The sequence below is a fragment of the Podarcis muralis genome, chromosome 2, assembly GCF_964188315.1.
Source record: "Podarcis muralis chromosome 2, rPodMur119.hap1.1, whole genome shotgun sequence".
Classification (NCBI taxonomy): domain Eukaryota; kingdom Metazoa; phylum Chordata; class Lepidosauria; order Squamata; family Lacertidae; genus Podarcis; species Podarcis muralis.
In genome coordinates this window covers 78,886,081-78,906,096 of record NC_135656.1, presented here as the reverse complement: position 1 = coordinate 78,906,096, position 20,016 = coordinate 78,886,081, and positions in this window count along the sequence as shown.

The following is a 20,016-nucleotide window of genomic DNA, read 5'->3' as shown; positions in this document are numbered from 1 at the left end:
TTTATTTCCTTTTTTGTTGCTTGTTTAGGGAGTGCTGCCTATTTTTTGGCAGGTGGCCAGACCTGCTTTTTCTGTGTTGCGTTTGTCTTGGGATGTGTGTATGTGTTATGCCTCTTTTGGCTATTGGGTGCATTCCGAGTATCAGCATTTTTCTTCTTCTGTGATATAGGCAATTTGTCTTGATAATAACTTGGATTTCCAAATGGGCACCGTTGCCTAAACAAGTTGGAGGCCCCTTTTCTAAGCAGATATGTTTAGAAGATGGAGATGTAAACATTTACTTTACTTTAATTTATTTATTAGACTTCTATACCAGCCTTCATCATAAGATCGCAGGGTGATTCACAGGATAAAAATACAAGGTAAAAGCAGAAATAAATAGTTAAAACCAAACCATAGTTTTGTTTTCTAATGACGTACTCTAATGTTACAAGCTAGCACAGTTTTTTTTATTTCTTACATATTATAAATATATCACAATGAGCTAAATATATAACTATCTAATTCAACAGAAGGCATATGACTGCAGAATGTTCTAGGACCTAAACAAGTGTTTAAGGTCAAACACTTCATTCACACATACATTATTTGTACTTCATTCACTAGAACTATAAGGTTTTTCTTACCAAATAAAATAACTGAATATTAGAGTTGCTGCATTGCTGCTTACTGGCCATAGCAGCCAAAAAGAGTACTTTCTCAGAAGTAGGAAAAAACAAAACAAAACAAAAAAACAACCACCACCTGGAACCTGATCTTTGTCTCCTGAGAATCCAATGCTAAAACTGCCAGTGGGGCGAGATGCAGGCCAAACACATCTCCCATTTCCTTTCTGGCCATTTAAGAGGTGCACCACAGGGCTGTGCGTGGAGCAGGGAAGGAACAGACTAACTGAACAGATTGTTGTACAGAAAGTTTTGATCATAATCTGAGCTAAAGAAACAATACTGAAAGGGAAAACCCTTTTTCATTTACGGGTAAGGTGTGTGTGTCTTTCTCTTTATCCATTTCTGCTGAGCCTTTGAAGGACATTATTATCATTTTTAGTTTATGTTTATAAATTACCTGGAGACTCATGTGGAAAGGTGATTCATAAATTAATAAAGTAAAATCAATAACTCTGCAAGTCTTGTTTGGCTAAATGATTAAGATCTTCTAGATTTGGTCTGATGATATTCTTACTTTCTTTTTTCTTTTCTAATAAATTTTAGGGGGAACCATACTGGCTCAAGAACAGCGGTAATCAATTTAAGGCCAGTATCCCATTTTGGAGTAGATACTGAAGTAAATGATATAACAGCCCAACATTATGGATTCTTGTCATCTTATGGAAATGTACAACAAGTGGGCATGGGTATATCTACCTGTCATTATTTGTACAGTGCTGTGTTTTGCTCTCTCCAGCCCTACATGCATGTACAGACCACACTACAGACCCTGAAGGGGAAGCGGACTTCTAGGTTTAATGCACACTTCTCCCACACAGCTTTCCCTCTCTTTGCAGCCCAAGTCCCTAATCCTCTGATCCAGTATACACAGCAACCGGCTGAAATTTACTGTTAGATTATAAGGGTAACAACAACAACAATTTATTACTTATACCCCACCCATCTGACTGGGCCTCCCCAGCCACTCTAGGTGGTTTCCAATATTAAAAACACAATAAAACACTAAACATTAAAAACTTCCATAAACATTAGGGTAGGCATTTGTGCCTTTGGAGCAGGACTTCAGAGCAAGTGCTCAGGATCCCACTCAGCAGGACTGGCTTACGTCATTTTGAAGTACAGTGGTACCTCGGGTTACGTACGCTTCAGGTTACATACGCTTCAGGTTACAGACTCCGCTAACCCAGAAATAGTACCTCGGGTTAAGAACTTTGCTTCAGGATGAGAACAGAAATCGTGCTCCGGAGGTGCAGCAGCAGGAGGAGGCCCCATTAGCTAAAGTAGTGTTTCAGGTTAAGAACAGTTTCAGGTTAAGAACGGACCTCCGGAACGAATTAAGTACTTAACCCGAGGTAGCACTGTAATACTAATGATTATCTACAGAGGAAGGGGACCCCATAGTAAGACCATTAAGTCCAGGATCTACAATTACCCAACTGCACCATGGATACAGGCCAGTTGTTTGTTTTAATTGTTAATCTGACATGACCGACCAACATGACTTTGATTTGGAAATAATAATAATAATAATAATAATAATAATAATAATAATAATAATAATATTATACATCCTGCCTTTTGCCCAGTCCAGGGATATATATTGCTTTTAGTCTCTGCCTTGTGCTTGGTCCTTCCACTCCCCCTGATGTTACATGGCGATAATCCCAGAAAATGGATAAGAAAGGACAGTGATTCTTACTCCTCCTGTTTCCCAGCAGTAGAGTGAAAATCTAAATGATTTCTCCTAGTCTTAAAAGACTTAAAGTCATAGATGCACGAGCACAGCTTATAACTGAGTCTGTAACACATCCCGGTGGTAGATTCTGAAATGTGCATATAAGTAAATTCCTCTGTAGAGGACAACCACAACCATTTCATACGTAGTTTAAAGTCCTTTGCACACTGATAACTGGATGTAGACTGACTGGCTATGCATGTATCCAATATGTTGGTATGTACGTAAAGGCTTTCTGTGAAATAATTACCTTTTGGCTTTGTTAACATTGATGCATCTTGTATCTGATCTAACATGGAAAGTGTGACCTATGAAGTAGTATAACTAATAGACAATAGCAGAAAGGCCAAACCTACACATCTATATGTGACCGTACTGAAACTGGAAAGTGATGTGCCGCCAATGTGAAATGCCCATCATTTTATCCACCAAAGGGATGATAAGCACAGGCTTAAACTTGAATGGCCCCATTGTTTAAAAGCAATTGAAATGATAAGATTTGAAATCCTTGCAGAGATGTGTGGCCAGGCTACATTACGTGCTGGACACAGCTAAAAATGGACAAAAATGGCAAATTACTTACTTGGCAAATACAGAAACATAACCCAAGCCTCTGCCAGCTCCCAGTCCCATTTTTACTGAGGCAGGCGAACAAAGGCCTTTCATAGGCAGTGTAATTTAGGCTACCTGAGTTAGCAAGAATGGTCAGGTGTATAAAGAGGCCTCATGGAACACTAAACAGAGAGAAATTCACATGGAGTAAGTGAAGCACTTTGCTGGCATGTGGACATCGGTTCCAGGGGCTATTCCCAATACAGAAGACAATCACTGGCAGGTAATAAAGGAGGCATTTATGTGATATGTCAGCGGTTAGTGCAAAGCTTAAAAGAAATGAGATCATGTGGCAAGATAGCATTCTCTGCCTATCCCTGAGGGGAAGGAGCATTACTGTTATTACTATAAGCCATTGTTAATGCTACTTCTTTGAAATAAAATGTGACGCAGTATTGTCAGCTGATACTTGTGCGATCCTAGCTATCATAAATTGTGGTTTTCCAGAATATTAATCTCTGGTTACACTATGCAGCTACCATACAGATACTGTGTTGCCGACGTCAAAGTAGCTTTTCTGGAAAGGGAAAAGTAGTGCCTTTTCATTTGATTTTTCAGAACTGAAAGGCTATGTGAACCAGAGATCGGCCTGACTACTATTGCCTGCATTTCTTTTTGTTCTTGTAGATAATGGCTTAAGCGACTGGATAATCCATATCTCACTAAATGCCTCTTATGCACGAAATTCATACTAGAGAGCCAAAGTGCCTGATTAAACTAAGACTATTAAAAAAAAATTGCTTCCACAAGTTGTGTTTAGACACCTCTATCTAAAATTAAGTAGCATTAAAAGTACATTTGGAAGTTCTTGTAGGTCTATATTTTGAAATACTGTTGGCTGTTCACAATGATAGCAAAAGTTTCTACTCTTTAAACTGCCCCCCCCCCATGCATGGGTTTTTGTACATAGCAATGTGCACACATGTAAAACAACATGGTGTTACTGTTAGATAATGACGTGAGTGTGCACAAAATCACATGAGACTCATATAATGTTCTTTTAAGAATGTTTTTTATTATTTTGAATTAGGTATGCTTTTATGATTGTAAGTAATTTCAAGACATTTTTATGGTAACAGGCAAAAAATGTTAATATAACAACAGCAACAACAACCATAATAATAACAACAAGAAGAATAAAATATTGCAGAACAAATAAGAGCACCATCCATGGAAACAATGTGAATGCTGTAAGTTTTGACTCTCACACTTTGGCAGACAGTACAGTTCTACCATAGGAGAATTGTAAACTTGCCCCATTTCAATTTTGAGTGGAATTTTGAGCAGCAACCCTAATTAAAATGGTGTAAATGAGGGCTACATCAAAAAATGATAAAAGGTTAGTCAAAAACACAGTAGCACTAAAAGATCAAGCAATCCTCCCTAGTGCTTGTACAGTTCAGTAAATACTGGCATAGCCCTGCATACCTCGGGTCCAAATACTGCTTGGCTGACAGCCGCACAACAAACTCCAGGGCTACTTGTGACAAGCTGAAACCGCCGTGTCAGTTCCCAGCCAGAAACAGGGCATCACAGGCTTCTGGTTTCTGGCTAGGGCAGGCACCTTTGCTATTGTCACAGCAGAAGCAGAGGTGGTTGTATGGGACGAGGGGACAGTTATCTAGGTTGTCAGGGCTGTCATTTTCCAAAAGGTGGTGCTTTGGCAACAACTTTTTGGGTGTCCTTTACTCATTGAAATATGGGTACCCTAGGTTAGTACCAAATTGAAGGTTTGTGCATCATGTTTCAAGGCAGGGCCAGCGTCAGCACCAGGTATCCTTGTACAGCTGCCAGGACCCCAGCATCCAGTCAGGGTCCACCAGCAATGCCTGCTGCGGCTCTGACTCACAGATGTTTTGTGTAACACCAAGCAGCTGAGTTTAGCTGCCATTTAAATTTCTCACAAATTTGCCAAAGCAGAGTCATTTTGGGAAATTAAGATGGATACCATCAGTCACCGAATGCTGCTCAGAACGCTGCCACCTGCAGTTAGGCTCCAGCACTGTCAGGTAAGCCCTCCAGGGCCCAACAACAAAGGAGGGGACCCACAAGATGAGATGTTGCCCAGGTCCCTCTTAAATCCCGAGGCAGTTCTCCTGTCGCAAAGCCGTGTCACAGCAGAGCTGGGGAAAGCCATGCACTGTCCTTGTGAGTTTCCCACAGAAATAAGGAACCTAGAAATAAGAAACTCATGAAAACCCATGTGTCAGAGATATGAATTATAATGATCCAAAAATGCAATGCATATTTCCTCCTTAAGCTCTTAGTAAAGATGGGGAATTTCTATGATTAATAGGTTAGAATCACTTATCTATTTACTTATACCCCACCTTTCCTAATGTGGTCAAAGTAGCTTCAAATAAAAAAACAGCAAAATGCAGTATAGTGAAATACAAAAAATATAATTAAAAATAACACCACCACAATAACTAAAGAAAACAGCAGAACTAGATACCCAAAAGTTAAAACAGGAGCAAACAAACAAACAAACAAACAAACAACAACCAGGTAGCAAGAGGCAGGCCTTTAAAGGCCAAAGACCTTTCTAAACTGAAGAATTTGAACACTAATGCGAAAGTCCAAGGAAGAGAAGGCAAAGCCGATCTCTCAGGGGAATTAGTTCTAAGGTCTGAAAACAGCAAGTGTATTTCATATGAGGTATCAAATGTTGATAACTGAACCAGAATGAAGAACAGCATGGATTTATTTCAGAGGAAAGATAGAATATTAACTGACAAACTTCGAACTGCGAGTTACAATCAATAGGTGGATCAGTGCTTGCCAAATTGGTCACTTATACATCACCTAAAAGAGTAGGCGTGCATGACCAAAAAGAGGATATGCAGGTGCGTCACCTTCGTATATGTTAGTTTATGTGTGTGATGCAAACTCAGAAATAATCACTGTAACATAAATGGAAAAACAGTGTATGTCAACCTAATGGAGAAGACTCTGAATAGCCGTTGATTTGTGTGCCACTCTGCTCGCTGCCCAGGTGCGTTAGGCCTTGCTCTTCCTTGCTTTGGTTCTTTATCTTGAAATCGATTACGTTTTAAACAAAGACAGAATTCATCTGGTAGATCCTACAATGAAGTGTCTGGAAAGCTGTACTCCAAATCTAACCCACCCCAGCCTAATCTACCGTACCCTTCCCAGAGCCTGTGGTCTAAGATATCTGGCAATTTATAACTGCCAAATATAAATATGTCAGATGTCGCTGATAAGGAAGTACTGCTCTCTAGTGAGGTATATTAATCAGCAATCATATTAACCATAAAGCATTTTAACATTCATTGCACATGTGTTAAAATCCCTAAACATGGGTGTTGAATGATATACTGTACTCAGTGTCAGGGAAAGAAAGCCAAAGATCATCTGCATGAGTACACTAATCTCATGCTTATCTCTTGACATGCAACCTTATATCATAAAAAGGGATAACATTTCTAGGGGGATCTGTTTGTTTCCAGTTTCTCCTATATACTACCAGGAAAGAAAAACTACATCTATCATGAAATGACTGCAGCACTATAGTTACAGTCAGTCTGAAACAGACAGCAATGATATATATTAAATACCAAGTAACATTCTGCCCCATATGCATTTTTTATATTACTAGAATTTAGAATACTGATAATTTCCCTATTATTAAATAAATATGTTTGGCACCTTACACAGCCTCAAGGCAAGTTGCATAAATAAAACAAAAAAAATTCCTTCCAGTAGCACCTTAAAGACCAACTAAGTTAGTTCTTGGTATAAGCTTTCGTGTGCATGCACACTTCTTCAGTGTGCATGCACACGAAAGCTCATACCAAGAACTAACTTAGTTGGTCTTTAAGGTGCTACTGGAAGGAATTTTTTTTGTTTTGACTATGGCAGACCAACACGGCTACCCATCTGCATAAATAAAGTCATTAAAAAAATCAACAACATAACCTTAAACAGCGAATTAAAACACAATAAAAATCCCTGCAGAATATCACCAGCATAAAACCAATCAACAATTTTCAGCGGAGGTTGGAAGGCCATCTGTCATGGATGCTTTAGCTGAGATTCCTTCATTGTAGGGGGTTGGACTAGGGGTCCCTTCCAGCTATAGAATTCTAGGATTCAGCTGAAAAATTATGATCTTCAGACCACCAAATACTATCAAATGCTGGGAAACACAGGTGGCAACAAAAATATAATAATGTCAGTGCTAGGTGGGCCTTTTTTTGGGAGAACATCCCATAGGTGAGAGACCCCAACTGAAAAGGGGTCCACCTTCCAAACCTTTATGGAGGGGGTACCTATGATGACCTTACCTTCATTGTTATTGTAAGTAGTACTATCAGTGTGCCTGGGTCTTCACAAAGTACTAGAGAACAGGTGCCTGTTGCTACCTGAAGAAAGGTGAGCATGGAGGGAAGACTGAACAGGGAAAGGCTATTGAGTTTAAGTTCAGTTCCAGTGAATTGCAGTAAGGGCATGGAAGCTAGAGGCATGTTACTGCACAAGTGGAACAACACCTGCTTGTGCAATGGAAGATCTCTTCCATCTCCTGCACCCGTGCGCCCCCACTTCCTCTCAAATCTGTACTGGAGCTTCACTCAGCCCTTCAGAGCAAATTTGGGGGCAGCGCCATAGGTGTGCCATGGGAGGAGAGCGAGGGGAGACTTTGCTGCATGAGTGAAAGTTGCTTCACTCAGACAATGAGATGTTAGAAAATGCTAAAGATAATTATTCTAATAAACTATTACAGAAACACATTCTTCCCTATGTTTATAAAGTTAGTTTATGTTTCAGTGGACTATAAAAGGGTTTCACTTCAATTCTGTCAACGCCACAAGTCTAAATTCATTTCAAGAGTGAATCTTACCTATAAGCCTGTCCATTTCAGCACTTTTACTTTTCACAACCACTGTAGGAAAACAGCTGATTTTCAGTTCTTGGCACAGACAATCATAGCACCTTAAAGAGGATTTCGACTGAGTAATTTGGTGGAAAGCAGATAATGGTCCTCAGTATGATTTAATAAGCCATGGACATCTTTACCAGTGTTTCAACTCACCATCTTGGCACTAAATGGTTTTTTCACATGATGACACTGAATATAGTATCTCATTAAAAATGAATACGTAAATGACATATTGTTAAGTGAACTGCTAAATTTAGGTAGTTAGCAACAGTTGTCTGGATCCAGACCACCTTTGGTGGCTGGAGAGGCTCCCTCTGTCCACAGAAGGCTTTTGATCCACCCCCCTAGCAGAGGAGGTAACTTTGGCAGATCCCATTTACCATACAGCTACATCTCCTGTATTTTTCCAGAAGGCCTTCCAACTCTCCAGAACAGCATGGAAGGTGGCACTTGGCAAAGGTTGCCTCCCTCCTCTCTGCTAGTGGGACTGGACTAGATTCAGCTCAATGTATTTTAGTAGAATCATAGAGTTGGAAGGGACCTTGAGGTTCAGGTAAGCCCAGTATACCAGAAGGAGCATCTCCACCCCCATTGTTCAGCCCGGACGCTGAGGTCCAGCTCCGAGGGCCTTCTGGCGGTTCCCTCGCTGCGAGAAGCAAAGTTACAGGGAACCAGGCACAGGGCCTTCTTGGTAGTGGTGCCCACCTTGTGGAATGCCCTCCCATCAGATGTCAAGGAAATAAACAACTATCTGACTTTTAGAAGACATCTGAAGGCAGCCCTGTTTAGGGAAGTTTTTAATGTCTCATGTTTTATTGTGTTTTTAATACAGTGGAACCTCGTGTTACGTACTACCCCCCTTGCGAACGTTGTGGGTTACGAGCTCCATTAACCCAGAAGTAGATGCGCCCGGTTGCAACCTTTGCCCCAGGATGTGAGCAGAAGTTGCGCGCCAGCAGCGGGAGGCGCCATTAGCAAAAACGCACCTCATGTTACAAGTGGTTTTGGGTTGAGAACGGACCTTCGGAATGGATTAAGTTCATAACCAGAGGTACCACTGTATTCTGTTGGGAGCTGCCCAGAGTGGCTGGGGAGGCCTGGCCAGATGGGCGGGGTATACGGAATAAATTATCATCATCATCATCTTCATTATCATCATCTAGCCCAACTCCCTGCAGGAATATGCAGCTGCCCCATGAAGGGATCAAACCTGAACCTTTGCTGTTATCAGCACCACGCTCTAACCAACTGAGCTATCCACTCAGATGTATTTGTTGTACACTTTTTACCCCACAGAACAACAGAATGTGAGGGACAATATTCATTCTGACACTCCCATTGTTTAAATTTGTTCATTTGAGGTAGAAATTATCTCCCTCTTTCCATAAGAGTGAATGAAGACCGAGTTCATTCGTGTTATAAAAAACAGAGGTGGACTGAAGACACTGAATGCCCAAGGCAGTTTTTGACACAAAAACACATTTAAGCAAAACAATAAAAAAACACAGTAAAATCAGTACAATTTTAAAAAATGAATTCATTAGCATAAAATGCACACAAGCCAAAAAGAATCGGCAGCACAGTTAAAAAATAAATATATCAATAGGACCAACCTCATTGTTCTCCAGAGGCCAATACAAATAAATATTACTGCCTGCTTGTGCACAGCATGGAGGACAACCAGATCTATACTGGGATGAAGTTCCATAATCCTATGCAAATCAATTTAAAATTATACTTGACTGAGCTCAGTGGAACTTCCTCCCAGGTAAGTGCGTGTAAAATTGCAACCGAGCTTTATATTCAAGTTTCACTGACATTTGTGGAGTTTTGCTATGCCTGGCTCTCTTTGGTTTGTGGTCCTTGAATCCATTTTATGAAATATGGGTGCTATGGGTCCAACTAAGAGGAGACCCACGGGAATCAATAGACTTAAGCTGATTAATTCCAATGAGTCTACTCTGAGAATGACTAACATTGGATATCCCCCTATCTGTGCAGGATGCATCTATTTTCTGAAGGGTATCTGTGTTAGTATTTTGCAGAAAAACTATCCATAAATAAATCTTGTCAGTCTCTATACATTTGAGTCTCAATAGATTTAGTGATTTCTTGACCCGCTACAGGTATTAACACTTCCTTTTAGCAATGCCAGCAAGATTACTATCAACCTACTGCTCTAATTGGTTGCTGTAGCAATATAGTATACATTTCAGATCTGATGGAATTACCACTGATTGTATTTCCTGTGTCTTGTTGCCGTTCAACTCCACCTTATGTTTCTCCTTTACACCCTTGTATATTAATTCTACCTGTCAAATAAGATTTTACTTCATGTGCTTTGGTCCAGAAAGGCGTGCCATATAAGTGAATTTATAAGTCTTCAAGGTGATACAGGATTCTTTGTCATTTCTTTTTTCTTTTCTTTTCTTTTTGCTGCTGTTTGCTAGGAGCTCCTCCACACACACCACTGAAATAAAGGTGGCGCAACAACATTCCTTCCCTTCGCAGACCATTCCCTCAGAGAGGGAATGCCAGAGACTTGCAGACGGATGGAATTAAAATTCAGATTAACAAAAGAAAGAAACCCCACTGAATAATGATGAGTTCAATCTAGCTAATCTGAAGTTTGCTGTTAATGAAACATTCCATCTTTTTAAAATGTGAAAAATGGCAAGTTTTAAAGAAGATTACAGTCAGAATGCAGTCCTGTTAGCAAGAGACTCATTGTCTCCTTCTGCATAATAAGTACTTTCAGTTTGGGATATATAACTCATTTTGTGGTCAATTATCTTTCTCTGGGGTCCACAGCAGTGGTTTATGTACAGAAACCTTGTGGATTTATTAAGGTTACACAGTACAGAGCGTGTAGTACTCAAGCCTGTGCAGAGGCAGTTAATAGGCCACCCAACATAATTACTGAGAAAGCTATGTGGGCAAAACACCCCCACCATCCCCACTGGAAATTGACTAAATTTAAGTGGATGCTTCTAAGATTAGAATAACTCCAAAGCTGCCTGCACATCAAGGATACATTTCTGCAATCTGGACAACGTTGTGTGTGGGTTTTCTATTACACCTTTTCCCTTTTATTGATTTCTCCTTCTGCTGGCCTGTTTGCCAGAGTGAATTGCAATTTTTGTTTTCAGCAGATGACAATTTCTAAGGAAGTGAGAAACAAACAGTTCAATCCTTTAAAAAGTTCTCCGCACAAAATATGTTCTGTGCCGCATACGGTCTTTGTGCATGGTGCAAAGATCCAGCTTGCAACTGCCTCTAGCTGCAAACCTTTGCACTGGATATGATGTTTCAAATTCAATCTAACAGCAGCAGCACAACCCAGTGATATTTGACAGCTGATTGGTGCCTGTCATATCCTATTTTGAGTATTTATTTGCTAGTACGGGTCTTAACACTGTGCGGTTAGGCTTGTTACAAGCACTTGCAAAGATATCTACTCCTGACCCTCTTATACATACAGTGTGCTCAGTCAAATGCTACATTAATCAATTCGGAGGCAATATTATTACTGCATGTGCTTAGTAGTAAATAGTGGAGCTTTTGTTGGAGGACCGTTGTTAGAAAGAAGGGGCAAAAAGATGAACGCTCTGCTATAGGCATAAAGCCAATTGATGCAAAACTTAAAATTCAAATATCACATTTCAGTATATGGATTTGGACAGGTTTGAAAAGCTGTTGCTTGCTTTTTTTATTAAATAATTTTTATTAATTTTCAATTACAGAACTTATTATATCAATTCCAAATTGCAGTTTCAAATACAACTACAAATCAGTCACATGAAAAGTTGTTGCTTTCTTAAGTCTCCAGTGACAAAATTGGTAGTAGTGATGGATGAATTCTCAAACTGGAGGGGATTCCCCTCCCCCAGTGTGGTATGTTTAATGATTTTTATAACTCATTTTTAGCATATATTTTATAGTTTCCCCTGAGGTTGTTTATTAGGAACTTGATAATCAGACTTTGATCTAGAAATGTAAAGAACACTGGCCTCTTGCATAATTCTAAGGATACTATCAAATTCTCAATAAAGGGAAACCATGTGACTACCTGAGCTGCCAGAAAATCAGGAAAGCTATTACCTGTTTTTATGAAGCCTGTCCAGCACATCAACTTTAACAGGGGGGAAACAGTCCTGTATTGTAGCATTAGCCTATCAGAGGCATACATTGGTTCTGAGCATGCTCAGAGCTGTTTCCCTGAAGACCAAAGAAGCAGCAGGGGGTATTTCCTATGTTTATGAGCATTTTTGAAAATAAAATTTTGTGTTTTGCTTTGTGACTATTATTTCCCACAATAGTTTTCTCTGGTTTCCAATTGTGACCATGGATCCAAAAAAAGTTGATCGCCCCTCACCATAACGCTAAAGAAATAGACATTATACGTATCACCAGATAGGTGATAGGTGCTTCCCTTTGCAAACATTGAAGTAGTGACAGAAATCTTGTTTCAAAATCTAATTCCACCCCATATTATTTTAGCAATAGTTGTTGTCATAGACTTTAAGGGGCCAGGAAAAGCTGAATTACTTTCGAACTGCTGCTCAGCACCCCATGAAACCAATGTGCCTTTCTCAACAAGTCTGAATAAAATACACTAGTTATTTTCACCAAAATTTAAAAGAAATATATGATAGGCTTGTATAAAAAACTGAATGAAAATGAGTAAATAAATGTGTCCATTCTGAGCACATTTTAATGTGCCATGCCAGTTGCAATTTCTACAGGGTTGGTTTGAAATTTGGCACATTTGTAGATCTCAACAGGTAGATCATGTGCCAAGATTCAAGTTCTTTTTCCATATTTATAAACAATAGAAATTTGAAGCTTATGACAGCAGAACTTTCTTTTCTTTTCTTTTTTTGCTGTTTGCCTAAACTACAGGGGCACTCTTGCCTCGTCAATCAATTCAAAATTAATCTTGTGTTATGCTTTCAGGACATATAATAACTGACACACAGAAGCATAAACAGAATTTTGCTCATGCAATGGGGCCTTTGTGACCTCTCCTTCCTCACTCTGTGTCCCACCAAGTCACCACTGAGGATTGAGGGGCGTTCCAGTATAGTGCATAGGGGCCTGCAGTGGGCCAAAATAAATAACTAAATAACTAAATTGGGAGAATTCAGCAGCTGTCTTTCACAAGCGGAAGTGCCTTTCCTCCAGTACAAGGCATCCCTGGAACCAAACAATTAAAGATGCACATTGTCTTCACCAAATGACAAAGATTATTGGCACAGTCATCAATATCAACATGTGTTTTCAAATAACAGTTGAATAGCAGATTTACAGCTTTGTACAAACCAATCATTTACACAACAGTTTTGATAAAACCCAGCAACGACTTCACATTTTAAATATGGCATTGGTTAGCTGCCATTGCTGATTCCTTAGATCACGACTTCGCTCATAATATTGTATCTGTTGCCTACATGTACATACAAGTGCAATCTGTGTATCTTATGCTATTATGACATTTATCTAATACTTCGTTTACTAGAGTAAAGATTATGCCTCGCTATCTTCTTTCAGCATCTAAAACACTGTCTTCTCTTACTGCTCATTTTATATTTCAGATAGTTCCTACTTTTTTTCAAAGCGAGCATGAAGGAAAATGAACTTTGGCGTTTGAATTTTAAAGCACATATCGTGGACCTTAGCAAAGTCCTGTGCTGGCTGCCTTGTTCTGTCTTTGAATCCTCTTAGGAAAGTCAGGGATACCCACAAACAATAGAATTAAAAAATCTGTCTTTGGGACTGGCAAACCATTCAGAGTTCTGTCTAGCTGCTTAGCATAGACTATGCTAGGCCTCAATAAAAGAATAGCCTCCCAAAGAAGCAATAATTTTCAGATTGTTGTGTACAATGCAGTGATAAAGCTCCCTGTCACATTTTTCTTCCCAGTTACTGAAGTTCCCATTCAGATGAATTGTCACAGCTTCTTCAATCCAAACAAGTACCCTTCCGGCCTTGTTTGCATTAAAATGTGATAAAACTAAAGGTGACTTTACCACAGCTGTGCAGAAAACTGGATTAGGTCAAAGTGACAGAGTTTGTTAGGGCTTGCCACAAAGGTGGTTCAAGATTTGTCTAGAGTGCTAATGTGGGAGAAGCAGAGGTTTCTTAAACCCAGACATTTGTAATAAGGCTACCAAAAAAAATTAAAATAAAATAGTTTTGTCTTTCAACCAAGCAGAGTAGCCAGTGGCAGTCAGCCTGTTGACCTGTTGTCACACAAAAATTTGGAATGGCAGAGCCATAACAAAGTACTTCGTAGTTTTTTTGCCCCCACTTTCTTTTTTGTTCCTTTTTTTGGAGTACCACTATCAATAAGCAAAACTACACACACATCCCCTCCCCCACGCGCCAAAAAGGCCGAGGTCCAGGCAACCTCAAAGCATGCTTCCTTTTAGAGCTTGCAAAGATAAATACTGGCTTCAGGTTACTCTGATGAGTTTTAAAAATGTGAAATGTTATGTAAAACTTTGTTGGATGGAGAAGTAAGCAAATAGCATTTTGTATGCTCATGATGAATTATTGATAGTCAGCCTTTCAGCAAGATGGCATTTGCACCTAAGAATCTTTTGATCTCGGATTTCTGCGGTCTCAGGAGAAAGGAAGATTTCCCCCGCCTAAAGATAATAGCATCTTTTGAATGCCATCTGCTGGCACTTGGTAGAGGGCAGTTGCAATTATCTCTTTTTCACTGATGAAGCAAAGTTTTACTGGGAAAACATGGAGCCAGGTGTCATGATGCTTTCAATTGCTAAGCAAGGTGACACCTCATTGAGGATGCTACTATGAGACACTGGCTGTCAGCAGTTCTCTTAAGATCTTTGCCATCAGACTTGGACACCTGTTACCTCTGATCTTAGCACCAAGCACCACAGTACTAAGACTGGAGATGAAGTTTATCTTCAGCCCTAGTGCTGTGGTGCTTAATGCTAATATTGGAGAGAAGACTGTGCCTGCCCTTTAACAGCAAATTGTCAAATGCCACCAATCCTGTAGTTCATGTGGGTCACTGGTGCCAGATTGTCTTAGTTCAGGAACTGAGCACTCATTGCCATTGAGAGCAGCTGAGAATCGAGAAATAATCCCAAGCTACACATCCCCTACTACTTTGGGGTGGAGAGAACAGGCCATCTCACAAATTCTTGAATCTGGAAGCTATCCACATCACCTACGTCGCATTAGGATTTGGTTTAAGCCTTTTTGTCCCTCATCCATCGCAGCACAGATCCAAAACGTGCCTCGGAAGCCGTTCAACTTCTGAGGTGCGTTTGAAAACGGAAGCATTCACTTCTGGGTTTTTGATGTTCAAAAACCGAAACATTCAGCTTCCGAAAACCGAGGCTCCACTGTAACTCTGTTTCATTATTAAATAGCATGGGGAAAAGATAGATCTTGTGAGACCCCAAAGCATAAATGCCATAAGGCTGATCAGAAGTCATTCAATCTTTACTGTCTAGTAGTGGTCCTGTAGGTGTGAATGGAACCAGAATAGGCTCAACCCCCCCCCCCCAAGCTTTACAGGAGGATGCCATGGTCAGTTGTATCAAATGCTGCCAAGCACCAGCCGAATCAACAGGTTAGCCCAACCCCATCTCTTTCCCCCAAAAGGTAAGCAACCATGGTGACCAAGGTTGGGTCGGTACCATACCCAGGTTTGAAGTCAGACTGAAATGTAGACGATCCACTTCATCCTGCCATTGGCTAACCACCACATACTGGACTTCTTCTTTTGCTTTAAAATTGTGACTATTATTTACTTGCATGTAGGTCTCAGCATATTCATTTGTGCTTACTTCTGCATATGACTCAGTTTATATACTGCAAAAGGCTCAATATCAGAGAGATTTACCCATCAGTGATATCTGAAATATGTTCTGTTCCTCTAATTCTGTTTACACATACACCTCTAAATCAGAGATTTTTTTACTTTTTCTGAACACATATGCTAGGAAAAAAAGAAAACAAATGTATCATCTTTGCTGACTCTTGCCTGTTAATGCATGCCCTTAGGTCAGTAATATACATGAGCTCCAGTCACGCTGAGATGACTCAAATTCTAGTTTTCCAACCCTAAGGCAAAGAATTGTGTTATTTCAGTGTGATCAAGGCTAAATAATACATACTTGAGAGGTATCTCAGTATAGAAGTTAGGGTGTAAACGCCGAGTGGTTTCAGACATTATAAAATGCACTGACAAGCCCATGCATGCATCAAAGCTAGTGTCCAAAGGGGAACTAATGCAGAGAGGGTGCAAAGGCATCAAATACAGCCTTTGCCTCTTCCTATGTCAGATACTACACTGTCTGCATAAATGTGAAAGGTGAGGCTCCAGTACAGCTGTTTGTCATTAACTACCATGCGGCACTGGCAGGCCTATCCCATGTTGGACCAGTGCTGCTCTTCTATCTTCTTTCACTTACAACAGTAGCAGGTACAGTACAGGACTGGTCTCCACTGTGTCTTGTTACAGTTCCCAGGATTCTTTGTGGCTTCGCTCCTCTTTTCCAGTATGAGTTTTCCCCTTTATTATAGCCAGACTTCTTGAAGATTCTTCAAGGGGAAATACCTCTCAGAGAGACTGTGACAAGGTCTCACTAGGGCGGACCAATAGATTGCAAGGCCATACAGATTGAGCTGGAGCCTTCATAACAGAAAATGCCAACAGTAAAAATTCAACATGTTTTACTGAGACAATAACCATTTTGTCACACTCACAAAGGGCAAATCTTGGGTTCTGATGGATTATGAAGGCAGACAACATCCTCCTATTGGCAGAGTTCCTCACATTTTCTCCATTTTTTTCTGTTTTTCTCATTTTTCCTTCCTTCCTTCCCTCTATTCATAATAATTTCTCCTTCCACTTTTCCTGTTACTGAAAAGTTTGCCCAGGAGAAGATGATAGCACATACATTTTAGGCTTTTACAAAACCGACCTGGATGCTTCTTGAGTGAGTACAGAGTCATTGAAATAGGCTGTTTGATATCACAAAGGAAGGAAAAATTTAAATGTTCAGGATGTGGCTGATTTTCTCAGTAGGAAACAAGGAAAACACCTGCATTAAAGGTAAAGGTAAAGGTACCCCTGCCTGTACGGGCCAGTCTTGACAGACTCTGGGGTTGTGCGCCCATCTCACTCAAGAGGCCGGGGGCCAGCGCTGTCCAGAGACACTTCCGGGTCACGTGGCCAGCGTGACAAAGCTGCATCTGGCAAGCCAGCACAGCACACGGAAGCGCCGTTTACCTTCCCGCTAGTAAGCGGTGTTGGGTCCCTATTTATCTACTTGCACCCGGGGGTGCTTTCAAACTGCTAGGTTGGCAGGTGCTGGGACTGAACAACGGGAGCGCACCCCGCCGCGGGGATTCGAACCGCCGACCTTTCAATCGGCAAGCCCTAGGCGCTGAGGCTTACCTGCATTAGCTACCACCAAAATTGTACACCCTATATTGTACACCAGCGAGATTATTCTCATGCCTTTGTATAATAGAGGCTTGTCTATAGTCAAGCATTGGGCAAGTCAAGCTCAATCACATTGCTCTTAGGAGGATCTTAATGTTATGGCTAATGAGTTCATCCAAGGAGAACCATTTAGAAGAAATACACTGGGAGTGAAAGAATTCTACCAATGTGTGCCAGTACACATAGAATTGCAGACTTAATGTTAGAGCTTTACAGTGGTCTATTTCCTTCTCATCCTATTTGAATATGGCTCTGCTCCTTTATGAGAAAAAGTGTGGGGGAAACTTATACATTGATTAAAACATTCTAGCCCAGCTAAGGATCAGATAAACATTGCTTTGGAAGGCAAGTTTGTGTCAGTTTGGAAGCAAGTCCCACTATATTCAACTGGTTCACTTCCAGTTTAGGATGCATAAGATTTCAGGTGTTGCTTCCTGCTGAAAGAAAGCTTTAAAAGTTTTTAAAAGCCCGCACCCACCTTCCCCCAGATTTGGCCCAGCCCCTCTCCTGGGAAACTGAAGACATCTACACCCTTGTCTTTTATAACGCCTTAAGGTGTTCAACTTGCAATCAAGATTTTCATCCCCACCCCCCACCCCCGTTCCTGCTCCTATTTTCAGCTCACGAGTCACATATTCTTTAATGATGCTTGTATGCTGGAAAGGTGTTTTTTTTTAAAAAAAGTTGTATTTTCTCTGCCTGAGAAACCCAAAAACATCTGTATCATGAGTGGCTTTGGATATCTGGTATAGCCCATGGGGTGGCGGCAGGAAGGAGGACCGGAGGAAGGAGAGTGTTTCAGCCCGAGGTCTGGATTGGAACTTGCCCAGCCTTCTGAGGACCACATTTCAATGATGAATGAGACAAGATAAATAAATAAAAAATCCCTTCTTCCATTGCTACAAACGCATATGCACACAGCACTCGCTGTCTCAAACACACATACATGCAATAACACACATACACTTTTACACACCAGATATGCAGGGAGCCACACATACACATACACACAGTGATTTAGACAGATTTCCAAAGACATGTTAAAGTTTTATTTTCTTCAAGAACAGCACATTGGGTGATGGGAGAGAGACTTTGAGCTGGCCACCAGGCAATGGCTTTCCCCACCTACCTTGCCCCACCCTCCAGCCCTAGGAGCCTTCAGAAGGAGCTGCTGCCATGGGCATGATGTGTAGGTGTCTTTTAGTGAACTGAAAAGAGTGGAAGATTATGAGTCACAGGGGTGGGGAAAGTGTTTGCATTAATTCAACAGCGCTTAGTTTATGTTTTGGTTGCTATTTTGTTAATGTTGCTAATATTGTTTTATAGATTATGAATGCTGTAGTACTTTGTGACTCCTGTAATAGTGCATGACTCTTGTTGTAATTGCGCTGTTTAGCTTTGTTAATAGTGTTTTGTAGATTGTAATTGTTTTAATGAAGATCTGTTAATTATTCTATATGATTTATGTCATGTGTGTGATGTCCTCTTATGTCATTGCCATTTATGGTTTGTAAACTGCTCTGTGATTCATGTGAATGAAAAGCAGCATGGAAATATAATAGATCAATATCAATCATTCAAAAATAGTCCTTTTGAGAAATTAATCAGGGGATGCCATTAAGCAGCATGTTGTATTCCATTGGTCATTGTCAATGCATAAAAGAGGGGAGGGATTTGGAAATTATCCCTAGGTTGTTTCAGTAACTTCTGAGTAGAAGGAAGTACATTGCAAAGACATATGGCCATTCTTAACAGATGGGGTTACATAGAATTGGCTCCACTCTGTGATTCTTCCTTCCCCAAATTATACCATTCTGCATTCATTGAGGGGTAAAATCTCCTTGGATCCCCATCTGCATATGTGTAATGCTATTGGTGACCTCTGGGTGGCTGTGCAACACTGGCGCAGGGTGAATCCCTGTCATACACCCACATTGCAGCCTACTGAAAATCAGGCTACTCATCAAGCATTTGTTAATTATCTCTAGTCTGCTCTAAAGGACTTATCAATTATATTTATTTCATAGCTTATTCTAGTGTCTGACATTACATCCTATTAAAAGTTAGCACGGCTTCTTCATAAATAATGGAAAAAAGATTGAATGAGCCAAGTGAACAGCTCACAAAGTCATTTTTTTAAGAAACAGTTTAAAACAGGTTGATCATGTTCATTAATTTCAACAAGTATATTTTGACCAAACGCAGTCCATCATATACAAAGGTATTCAGCCTTGAAAACATAAAGGTAAACTTTCAAAGCAATATATGGCAGATTTAGCCACACAACTCCTATTAACATCAATGACTCACTCAGCTAAATCACTGTGCCTTGCTTTGAAAATTTACCTTAAGGGGTTATTCTCTTCTTGATACATGGGGGATTTATAAGTCTTGCTCCTATTAATGTTAATGGAAGTTGAGGTAGTCTCTCTTCTGTTCACTGATCAGAGAATAGGGTTGTTGTTTTTTCTGGTGATTTTTGACTGGTAATTTTTTAAGTCTTGAAATGAAATGGCTGTTTGGCTTTAGGGAAGGGAGGATCAACAGTCTCAGAATATGTTTGTCTTGAAATGCTCCCTCCCCTTTAATGCAAGACTATCCAGCATAAGTA